We start from the raw sequence: 11,282 nt of genomic DNA, 5'->3' as shown, positions 1-11,282 counted from the left end.
ATTTATTCACATCTCGATTTACATCACATCACATCTCATTCATTAACTCACATCGACATCACATCCTTTCACATACACATCCACATCCATTCTTCCACATACACATCCGCATCAATTCTTCAACATCCATTCTTCCACATACACATCCGCATTCATTCTTCCACATACACAGCCACATTCATTCTTCCACATGCATATCCACATTCATTCTTCCACATACACATACACATCCACATTTCATTCTCATTACATCACATCTTATCACATCCTATTTTCATCTTATCACATCCTGTTTTCATCTTATTACATCCTATCACATCCCATACCCATCTTATCACATCCATTCACATTCTATCACATCCCATACACATCTTATCACATCCATTCTCATCCTATCGCATCCCGTTTACATCTTATCACATCCTATCACATCCCATACACATCTTATCACATCCACTCTCATCCTATCGCATCCCGTTTACATGTTATCACATCTATTCTCATCCTATCGCATCTCGTTTACATCTTATCACATCCCATACACATCTTATAACATCTATTCTCATCCTATCGCATCCCGTTTACATCTTATCACATCCTATCACATCCCATACACATCTTATAACATCCATTCTCATCCTATCGCATCTCGTTTACATCTTATCACATCCCATGCACATCTTATCACATCCTATTTTCACCTTATCTCATCCATTCACATGCTATTCCCATTTAATAGCTTTTTCTAGGTTGATCTCGATAATGGAACTTTTTCTAAATTTCTGCCAATTGCTTGGCCTAATTAAAGCTTCTTTTTCTCGACGACTATTTCCATGTTCATTCTCAATTTCTCAAATGAATTATATTCAATATTCCTCTTTTGAATAAAAGAATTCATGGGATTTGTAGAAATCAATTCTACCCATATTTCCACTTTTGGTAAATAATCATAAATTGAATTATACTAAAACTTCCTCTTCTTCTCATTTATTTTCTTGGATCTCAAATACCATGGGAATTCCTCTTTTTGCATTTAATTAATTGCATTCCAATGTCATGGGAATTCCTCTTTTTTCGTCAATTATTTATCATAAAAAAAATTCATCTAAAATAAAATATCCATTATTTCAATATGCTAGGAATTTCTCTTTTCCCATCTAAATGATTAAATTCCAAATGTCATAGGAATTTCTCTTTTAACATTTAAATATTTCTCATAGGTAAAATAAATTTATCTAAAATTTATCTTCGGATTTAATTAAAATACTCATTAATTCCAATATGCTAGGAATTTCTCTTTTCTCATCTAAATGATGGAATTTCAAATGTCATAGGAATTCCTCTTTTAACATTTAAATTTATCTAAAATTCATCTTTGGATTTAATTAAAATACTCATTAATTCCAGTATGCTAGGAATTTCTCTTTTCTCATCTAAATGATGGAATTCCAAATGTCATAGGAATTCCTCTTTTAACATTTAAATGAATTACTTAGAAATTTCTCTTTTGCTAATTACTATTTATGCATAAACATAAAAATCAAATTTTTCATGATTATAATGAGAATCATTCAATTAATCTAGGATGATTAATCCTAGAATATGGTAGGAAGTCTTCTTTTCATATTATGAATGAAAATGATTTATGTGTTAATTTTTGAGAAATTTTACCATAGCACCGCTGTTATTACTAATTCTCAAATAATTTGGAAGCATAAAGTTTAGTATTATTCATGGGATTAGAATAATTACTAATTGGATCATTATCCAATTATGGATTGATTCTTAATTTTACCATAACTTAAATAGCATAAAAGTATTAAAAAGCCATTATTTTGGCCTCCAATTAGACAAGCATAGAAATTACTTTTAGATTAGAGAAATGCTTCATGAGAAGCTTCATTCGAATTGAGAATAGGTCATAGGAATGACCATTCTTTGGGGGAGAGAGAGAAATGCTTAAAAACCATTATAAATTAAGCATAAATGAAAATTTATGTGTTTCTTCATCACAATACATTAAAGAACTTCAATAGTATTCAAAAGCCATTCAAATTAATGCTTCTCAAGCTTGAGAGGGGTTGAGAAGAGAAACATTTGGAGATTTAAGAAAAAGAAGACAATAATCCACACTTTACCTCCTAAATTACTTGATTCTTTGATCACAGTAGAGGCCCCCAACCAATCAATTGGTTTGGTATGTTGATGAAGTCTCGAAGGAAGATTGAAGAGAGAGAGAAGCTCCAATCTCTTCAATTTGTAGAGGATTTTTAGAAGATAATAGAAAATATCATTATGGACAAGATTTGGACCTAGCCTTTTGATTTGGTTTGATCTAGGAGAGAGGAGAGATAAAAATATCACAATATTTTTGAGTTTAAAAATCCACCACACAAGTGAAATAGGCGCCTCCTTGAAGAGCTCCCTTCTCCTTACCAAGGTGTCAAAATTGAATCATTATACCCAAAATATCTCATTTTTTTTAGTAATACTCATAGTTTTTTTACTAATAAACCTTGTCCTCAGTTAACTCTTCATCTTATGTGAGCATTTACTCATTTTTGGGGGTTTTTCTTTTATAAATTGGATTTATCTCCTCCCCACACTTGGATTGATCCTATTGGCCCATAGGAACCTTAATTGGACCATAATCCAAAAATTTCTGAAAATCTAGACCCTTAGGCTAAGGTCCTTTATACTTCTTTTCAATTAATTCCAAATGCACATTGGAAAGTTCTTTTTGAATTTCTGTTTTAAGGGGAAACCATTTTAGACATAGGAGGATTTTTATATCAAAAAATATCTCAATTTTGGATTATCTCTCTCTAGATATTTTCTCTCTCTAAGTCAAAACACGGTAAAACAGAATCTTTCTTTTATTTCAAAGAAGGGAATAATTACAAGATCAAAAGGGGAGGTTCTTACACCTGTACACCTCAAAAGTTGGAGGGAAGAATCTTACATTAATGAGAATAACACTTTTGAAATAAAAATAAATCCTTTATGTATCTTTCTATGCATAAAATCAATTTTAATGAGAATAACACTTTTGATATAAAAATAAATCCTTTATGCATCTTTTTATGCATAAAATCAATTTTAATGAGAATAACACTTTTGAAACAAATAAATCCTTTATGCATCTTTCTATGCATAGAAATTAAATTCAATGAAAATAACACTTTTATAATAAAAATTTCCATTATGCACCTTTCTATGTATAGAAATTAAATTAAATAATTAATATCCATTATATCCATGCATATTCATAGGTGAATATGTACATGGAGTAAGTTAGAATATTTCTTTTAGAATGCACAAACGGTGGGCATTACTCTTTTGGAACAACATAAAAATAAACTTTCTTTTCCACAAAATTCTAGAAAATTTTGCCATAACCTCCTTTGTATGTTGACCATTTCTCATTTTTTACATTCTATTTTCAATTTAAATTAACCCCAATTAGACGTAAAGGACTCTAATCTACATAATTTTTAATTTTCAAGAGAGTAAACAATAAGAAAAGTTTAATTAATCTTTTTGTTAAACATTCTAGGATAAAGAAAGGCTGAATTGTAAAGAAGAGAAGGGGATGGCCTTTTCATCAAGTCATAGCATTAGAATTTACTTTAATCAACTAAATGAACAAGAAAATCAAGAAAACCATAGATTTAAAATTAAAAGTAAGAAAAATTTAGCTTGTAAGCTTTCCTTTGGCTTGAGGGATTGAGGGTTCTACTCTTGTTTGCAGCAAGAGTGGCCACCAATTTCTTTGGAGAGGATTAAGCAAAAAACAATTGAATTATCAAGAAAATTCAATGTAAATGGCTCTGGGTAGGAGTAGAGTAACAATGCATAAAACACCATTAAGCTTTTACAAAGGGGGAGGCTTCTATTTATAGGAAGAAGTGAGCCTCTAACCAAGCAAACTGATTCTAGAATTTTCCAATTTGAAGAATGTAAAGGGCTTGGGTTTGAACCTATTGTGAATAGATTCTTGAGTTTTGTGTTATGGTGTTTTGGTTGTAGTGATTAGTTGTTTTGATTGAGATTGCTGAGAAGGTCAATTGTGAGGAATGTCTAAGTTAATGTTGAGAGTTGACTGACTGAGGAAAAGGTTAGCTGAAGGTTAATAGTGGTCACTTAGTGTCAATTGAATGTTAGGATGAGTCAGTTTGAGGGAGTAGAAGGGTAGAAATAACCTTTCTGGGTTGAGAGGAAGTTAATTAGGGTCAAGTCTGAGAGAGAGAAGACTGTCAGAATCAGATAAATGTTCATTAGCCAGAGGTCAGCTGAAGTCCTATAGTGTTGAATATTTGTGAGATCTAAGGTGTTTGAGGGTCTATGAGTATCAAAGGACACATAAGCAAGAAGGTCTGAAGTCAACTGATTCAGCTATGGAATTAGACAATCAACTGAATAGAGGACATAAGTGAGAAGGTCTGAAGTCAATTGATTCAACTGGAATTAGATAGTCAGCTCAGTTAGAGGACACAAAAGTGATGAGGAGGTCTAAAGTCAACTAATTTAGCTAGAATCAGACAATCAACTAAGTCAAGGCTGGATCAGATAGTAGTCAGTAGACAATCAACAAAAAGGTGTTAATATAATCAGTAGAGGATTTTGGAGCAAGATATTTTAGGGTTGTTGGTCTTGGAGAAAAATTTAGAAGTCTAGAGGAAAAGAAGCTACCTGAAAGTTTGATAAAGTCATAGCCGGGTTTAGACAAGAGTCAGCAGTAGTTAGTTGGAGTCAGATAAGGTCAGCAACATATCAAAAGAAGTTAGTTAAGGTGATAGGATAGAAGATCAGGGTTGTTTTCAGAGTCAAGAATGACCTAGGAGGACATTTTGGTGGGTCAGCTGATTTAGACTAAGGAAGGTTAGGTGTCCAACTGCATCAACATATAGTCAAGTTCACACTATGGACTAAACATTATATGTTATTGTAGGAGAGTACTTTCTCTTATAGTACATACTCTTATCTTTTTAGATTTATGGTTGTAGAGAAGAGAATAAAATTCAGCCATTCATCTCTCTCTTGTATCTTACTCTCTCATGTGTATGTGTGTTTTAAGGAACTCAAGCTCTCCCTCTCCTTTGCATTCTCTTTATGGTATTAGAGCTCCAATTCATGTGAGAGCTAAGGAGACAAGTAAGAGGTAAGAAAAAAGCAAGCAAGGAAGCGGTACAAGAGTAAGAGTGTCATCATCTTTTCTCCTTCTTGTTTAGGTACGACGCCCCTAGGAAGCACTAGGAGCTACAAATCTCCGATTGAGGAGTTGTCTTCCTAGGCTTGGAGGTGCCTATAAGGTGCATAGTACTTTGTACTCTTATTTTGCAGCTAGAATCATGTTTTGGGTGCATTTCGATCTCCGTTTAACCGTTGCAAGGTGTTTTTGACAGTTTTGATTGAGAAATATCTCTGGCTAAAATCTAGTTATTATAGTGCAACAATGCATTTTAGGAGTGTAGACAATGTTTACACATGTATTGCTGATCTTGGGTGTATATACATGTACTCTAGTCACATTTGGTGTTGTGCTAAAGTATTGCTGCAGGCAATCATAGAAGATACTATTGTGCTGCTAAAGTATTGCTGCAGGCAGTCATAGAAGATACTGTTGTGTTAAAGGTTGCATATAGAAATTATCAATTTATAGGTTTTTGGTTGTTGCATGCAAACATGTCTAACATACTCATTCATATTGTCAGTGAGAAGCTAGACAAGAACAACTTCCATGCTTGGAAGTTTAGAATTACCAATTTCCTAATGGGTAAAGGATTTTGGGACTGCATCAAAGGAGACAATGAGGAGCCTCCAAAGTTGTCTAAAGAGAATGACACTTTAGTAGATATAAAGGAATTCAAGGACTGGAACTAGGGTCCTAGGAAAGTCATGTATTGGCTTTTAATCAGTGTCACAAACACAATGATAGGACACATATAGTATGCCAATACTCTAGTAGTTGCATGGAACCTAGTGTAGATGTTCCAAACCAATACAAAGGCAAGAAAACTGTAGCTAAAACAAGAGCTTTATACTGTGGAAAAGAAAAGCATGTCTATCAATGAGTATGCTTTAAAGATCAAGGGAATTGTTAAATCTCTTGGGTCTCTTAATATATTGGTGGAAGATGAAGATTTAGTGAACGTATGTCTAAATGGGCTTGGAAAAGAGTATAAGCCATTCAAGACCTACATTGCAGTTAGGGAGAATGTTCCCAACTTTTGGGACTTAGAGTCTATGCTAATCAAAGAAAAGTCTCTTGGTGATCACAAAGCAAGAACATATCAGAACATGCCTTCTACTTCAATTCAGGTAGAGGTAGAGGTAGAGGTCGTGGTCGAGGCCATGGTGGTGCTGACATGAAAACTAGAATTATGGATAACAAATAGTCCAATGATTTACAATAGCTAGCAATAATCATACACAGGTCGTGGTCGAGGCCAAGGTGGTGCTGACATGAAAACTAGAATTATGGATAACAAATAGTCCAATGATTTACAGTAGCTAGCAATAATCATACACAGGTGGGAGAGGCTAGTCTAGAGAGAGGGGAGTGAGAGGGGCCGAGGTGGTTGGCAGAGAAATCAGAGTGAAAATAGTATTGAGTGTTATTATTGTGTCAAACCATGGCACATGGCAAAGGTCTTCTTTAAAAAGCAGAATGATGTTAAAAGTGGAAAGTTATAGTAAGGAAACTCTGCATCATCTAGTAAACAGTCCTAGTTTTGTATAGAGCAACAACAAGAGGCTGCCTCAGTCTTGTTGTGTGGAGGCAACATCGGCTACAGTACCGTCCCTACCATTAACGAGGAAATAGGAGGATGAAGGAGTGCCATCCATCTCAACAAGCCCTTTCTGTGTTTTCTTCTGTTTACCTTCACGCCATGCCTTTACCTTGACATACAAGCTCCCTATTTTTAAAGAAGGCAAAGTGTACCAAGTGCTTGGTCTGTAGAGAGGTCGTAGGTCAGTGTGCTTTCCTAATTTGAGATAACGGCATTTAGATTTTCGATTCCCAGTGCTGAAGAGACTTTTCTCAGCACAGAGGAAGCTATAGTAGCAAGGGTCTTGCAGGCCATGGTAGCATCAACTATGCAGTAGTAGTATCGTTGTCCACCATCAGCATCACAAACATTGACTGTAGCACTCGCTCACTAGAGCTACATTCAGCAATGTGACCCATGGTCAATACTTTCTCTAGCAGCAGATACCTGCAATGCACAGAGTTTGTAGATCATGAGCAGAGCATCTATAGTTTGCATTTTTTCTAGTGTTTTTCTTTCAAAAGAAAAATAATCATTAAAAAATAAACATTTTCCAAGGTTTATTCCTAAAGTTTTTTTTTATTTCTAAGGTTTTCAAACCTTTCTCTAAGTTTTTTCTAAACCTTTCAAACATTTTTTCTTTAAAAGTTATCAACCATTTCTTTTAGTGTTTTCCACTCACCCTTGCACATCAAAGTGCGAGGTGATTTTTTAAATCCTTAAACCCACCTCAAGCACAACACTCTTCAAACTTGAATTATTTTTTGCCTTGTAAATGGAGTTAAACACTACCTTTGTTTTTTGCAAGTGGTAAGACCTCTCCTACCCCTATCAATCATGACAAAGGAGATGGGAGTCTTGTTGAGATTCAAGCTCGATGTCAGCTTGTGCTAGTTGCACTATGTGCTCGCATGTTAGGTAGTAACATGTGTGAGACATAAATGACCGCATCCAACTGGTCATAGTGTGTGGACATTAGCTAGGGTTAGCAGTGTGTGGACACAACACAAGTAGTGTGTTGTAGATTATGGATTATGGCTTTATGCATTGTGTGAGATGGGACATGGCTTCCCTCAATGGTTAGGGTTTGACTAATACATTAGGGTTTGCTCTTGTGTGTGTGTGTGTGTCTCCTCTCCCTCTACCTGTTTTTCATCATGGTATCAGAGCTTGGTGCTCTCTATTAGGGTTTATGAGTGAGTGAGAGAAGAGGGAGAAGAAGCTGTGAAGAAAAGTTGTGGAGCTTGTCATTGGAGCTGTGAAGCTTGGAGCACACCAATTTTCACCAAATCTGAGAGGTTGGCCTACCGGGTAAGGAATACTAAACATCCTTGAGCGGATTGCAGGTGCAAAAACACAAACAACATCATATTTGAGTTGCCCAAAGCAAAGGAAAAACTTCTATTTTGAAGCTTGAGTGTGGTGAATGTATGAGGCAAATGGTTGCAAATCTGACAAAGATTCATGTATCTAACAAAAGAGAATGTGTTGGCAGCTCATGTGCAAGCCCTACAATGAATTTGGAGCAAGTTTGATGCATTTGAGTGATTGAAAAATTACTGTTTTGAAGCCCTCACAAAAACAGAGAAGAGAGGTCCATTTTTGATGCAATTGAAGCCGGTCTTTTGCAAAAATCAACACATTGGTGGATTTTGTGCATGCCTAGGAGTGTTGGGAACCTACATATGCCTTCAATAGCCACAACAAACTAGCCAATCCTCTCCTACAACAGGCGGCGCAGCCTAAAGGCTAGAAACAGGGCAAAAATCTCATCACATAGCAAAGTGGAGGCCAAATTCAAGCTTGGTGATTGATTAACATCAAAATTTTCTTAGCAATTTTGTGATACACACAGATGAGAAGGTTGCTATGTGGTTGGTTGGAGCAATCATGCATTTTGGAGCTGTAAGATCCCTGTCCCCACCGCGCAGATGAATTCAGGGGTACTAGCAGCAGCAGAAGTAGCACTTCTTGCATGGGGCAGGGTCCCACACTCGAGGCCTCGCCCACGGATATTCGGACAAGAGATTAATCCATCGGTTCTTCCAAAACCGAACTTGGAAAGCTTCCCTTGCCTGAAAAGCACGGGCAATTCCTCCACGATAACTTTTCTCTAACATAGTCAAAAGCCTTAACTAACTGAACTAATCTAACCAAACCCGTAAGTCCCATAGTCAGATCAGGGAAAAGATTGCACTTGGATCATAGAGACCAATGCTTTTTTCCTCATTGTTGAGAGGCACAGCCGTTGTTTCTTTTCCATAGAACAATTTTTGTCTGGGATTTACTTCGTCTATCGTACCATAATAGAATTGAGTCTCATTTTTGGGATCCATCAGTCTAGCCTAACCCCATCCAGTCCCATGGGTTAGCCAACCGCCCAAACACTGTAGTTATGGGATCCAATTAGGAATTTGGTTAGGTTTTATCCCGGGTACAAGAGAAAAGAGTTCCCAGGTTCCCTAGCCGGATATTCATGCTGCAAACTTAAAACTAGTCACACCACTAACACACCCAATATGAAATTGCCTTTTTCACAGAATCAACTATCTTTAAAAACAATCATTTAATGAAACCATTGTGTCACTGATCATAATCCTCAAAATCTTTGATTGAATCCTTATTTCCAATCATTCCTTCATCGGTGTAGCTAATGGCATCATTGGCAACCAGAACGTTCACCACCTGTCCACTCAGGGGCCTTTTCGATAGTTCCTTGCTCATAGTAACCGGCAATATAATCACTTATAAAAATCAAAATGGAATCTCCGTTGAAGAACAGCAAGATCAACCAACAGATCCATATAAAAGAGCCATGGACTCATCCGTTGTGAGGACCAGCAAATGTCAATCAACCAGATCCATGCCAGAATTCAGAAAACAACTCTTACTCCTTGTTCCAATATCTTCCATGATGCACGTGTGGGTATCGTCGAGCGAGGCGACCTAGAGCACGAGCACCGTATGGTCAGCACCCTTTAGGATCCTTCGCAGGTGACCTAGTGCTTCACTCATAGACTGCTTCCTTGGTCCCTCATCCACCGTACCAGAAGCTCACCATTTTAATCGAATCGAGGCTGGTCAAGACCTCGGTCGACCTTGCTACGCGAGACGTCCTCCACCATTGACTCTCCGTCTTGTAACTTTATAAGATTAGGTCTCCACGACCTCATTCACAAGACGGTCGAAATGCTTCTCCAGCATTCTTGACATAAAACAATAATTTAAAAACAGTTCAAAAATATAGTTTCTATAACGAACTCTCGTCTTTCCACATTGCTCCACATCAAACCACATTAATTAATTCCACAACCATTTCATAAGTATTCCGATTCTCATCCAATCACATCATTTTCATCCAATCACATTATTTTCATCTCATCACATCTTTTCTCAATTTGTCCTCATCAGATCTCATCCACTCGCATCTACCCATATCCACATCTCATCACATCCCATCTTTCCTCAATTTATCCTCATCATCAGATCTCATCCACTCGCATCTGCCCATATCCACATCTCACCACATCACATTCACTCACATCTCATCCATTCAGACCACATCACATTCACTCACATCACATCTCATTCATTTTACCTCACATCTCATTTATTCACATCTATCCCGACTCACATCCCATCACATCACATTCATTAATATCCATCACATTCACATTCATTCATATCCATCACATTCATTCTCATCACCATTATATCACATCACTTCTATCCACATATCTCATTCATACACATCCATCCAATCGTTCACCATTATATCACATCATTCTATCCACATCATATCTCATTCATACACATCACTTCTATCCACATCATATCTCATTCATACACATCTCATCTCATTCATCCACATCCATCCAATCGTTCACATGTATGACTACTCGCATCTATCCATACATTCATATCTATCACTTCACATCCACATATATTCATGTCACATCTTATCTCTTTACATCACATCACATTCTTTCACATACACATCTATATCCATTCTTTCACATACATCCACATCCATTCTTTCACATACTCATTCACATTCATTCTTCACATACACATCACATCCATTCTTCACATACACATCCTTATCCATTCTTTCACATACTCATTCACATCCATTCTTCACATACACATTCACATACATTCCTCACATACACATTCACATCCATTCTTCACATACACAGTCACATCCATTATCATCACATACATTCACTCACATCTCATCACATTATTCACCTCTCATTCTCATCACCTCTATTCACATCACATCCATCCATCCAACCATTATCTATCTAATTCACATCTTATCTCATCACATCTATCCACCTCATATTCTCATCACGTCTATTCACATCACATCTATCCAATCATCTATCTGATTCACATCTTATCTCATCACATCTATTCACCTCTCATTCTCGTCACCTCTATTCACATCACATACATCCATTCATTCACATCTATCTGATTCACATCACATCCATCCATCCAATC

The sequence above is a fragment of the Cibotium barometz genome, chromosome 5, assembly GCF_041138505.1.
Source record: "Cibotium barometz isolate CiBa-2024 chromosome 5, ASM4113850v1, whole genome shotgun sequence".
Classification (NCBI taxonomy): Eukaryota; Viridiplantae; Streptophyta; class Polypodiopsida; order Cyatheales; family Cibotiaceae; genus Cibotium; species Cibotium barometz.
The sequence above is the reverse complement of the archived record's forward strand: the minus strand, read 5'-3'. Positions refer to the sequence as shown.